This window comes from Austrofundulus limnaeus, unplaced genomic scaffold (genome assembly GCF_001266775.1).
Source record: "Austrofundulus limnaeus strain Quisiro unplaced genomic scaffold, Austrofundulus_limnaeus-1.0 Scaffold6, whole genome shotgun sequence".
Lineage (NCBI taxonomy): Eukaryota > Metazoa > Chordata > Actinopteri > Cyprinodontiformes > Rivulidae > Austrofundulus > Austrofundulus limnaeus.
The window spans coordinates 4,244,922-4,246,832 of NW_013952408.1; positions in this window are offsets into that span (position 1 = coordinate 4,244,922).

Genomic DNA, 1,911 nt, shown 5'->3' on the forward strand with positions numbered 1-1,911 from the left:
TAATCAGTCTTAACAAACACAAAACTAAACAAAAAAAAATCTCAAATCCCTATTAGATATCATTTTGTATGAATACACATTTACATTGTTTCATATTTTTTATCAAGATGACCTTTATCATTCTTTTAAACATCAACATTGTTCTTGTATTTTTGACCTCGCTCTCCAGATTATTCCACAGTCTTATTCCTTGTACCGAAGTACATCGATCCCATAAACAAGTTCTAAATCCAGGTTTCATAAACATCTCCACCCCTTTCAGATTATAACAACTTTCTCGCTTAACAAAATTCAGTTGGATATTTAAAGGCAATATTCCTTTATGAGCCTTATGCATAACCTGTAAAATATTATAATCAACCAACTCATAGAACTTCAACAATTTCAACTGATAAAATAATACATTTGATGGGTGACAGTAATGTTTACTTGCAATAATTCTTACAGCCCTTTTCTGTAAAACAAAAATAGGGTTTATAATTGTTTTGCATGCTTTCCCTTTAACACAATAAATTAAGTTTGGAACAACCATTACATTATGCAACATATACAGAGCTTGTATACCAGATTTGGAAAACAGTCATATCAAAATATTTTTGGAACTTAAACATACCCAGAACTAATAAAATCAAGTAATATTATTACTGAATATGATTCCTTTAACCATGTATCTAAACATGCATGTCCTTCGGCATCCATCCATTCCCTCAAGTTTCCATGATGTTGGTCAAAAGTAAAAATCCAATGACTGTGAACAAGTGTTTCTTAACATTTATGAAAAATGAAAAAACATGATATTCACATGACCACCAAGGTGCCTAAATAAACTCATTTGACACTGAAGTGTGTGGAATGTGCTGTTCTGTTTCTGGTGCTTTCAGTTGCATAACCGGACACATTGTTATGCAGCTCACTGTGATTAAATATTGCAATATTGCAGGGTCTTAGCATGTATGCCTTTACACTGTTTGACTGAAAATGTGAGCATTTTTTTACTTAAACATTTGAAGTGATATTTAGAAGAAAAGCCACTGGCAGACAGAAGACTTTAGAAAAATTCAAAAATTTCCAAACTTTGGTGTGTTGACATTCTTCTGAAGATTTTATTTTTCTTTTCTTTCTTTCTTTTTTTTTTTGCCTCAGCGATCTGCCTGATGTTCAACAAGGTAAAAAAAAATAGATTTTTGGGATTTTTTGTTGTTGTTGTTTTTAAGTGGAATATTCCATTGAAAAAAAATTCACACCCATCTGCCACAGCAACAGTGCTCCCATTTACAGGGGTGAGTCCTGTTCACAAGTTATGAGTACCATATTTAGATTTTTGATAAAATCCAGTATCATCATCAGACAACCAAAGGTGTCATTAATTCTCATGTTTGATTTTTTATTGAAGAACAAGTTTGTTTGTTTTTTACTGTGCGTGCACGGTTTTTAAGCAACAATTTGGTATGCAAGATGGTTAGGCAACTGCATAACAAAGAATTTTTCCAAACGAACTTGTTCTCAGTTGTTAAAGGGCAAAGAGGCAACATATATAACAAACACATTTTAAGCCTATTTCTACTTATTCAGAAACCATTTTTTAACATAAGAAGTGTATTAAACACACTGATTCTTTAATGTGTATAAACAACTTTAATCAATACAATATCTAAAAACTGTCAGAAGATGTTTTTATTGTTTTCTCTGATGGTCATTTTTATGTTCGCAGAAGACAAAAGCTCTCAACATGGGGATTAGGTTGTATATAAACTTATAAATTAGCACTTGAAAATCTCCTAACTCTTGGTCCAGACTTGAAGCGGTGCTTTCCTACTTGGTGTTCATGTGTGTGTGTGTGTGTGTGTGTGTGTATGTGTGTGTGTGTGTGTGTGTGTGTGCAACGTGTTCTCCAGAGGTGGAACACGTTGG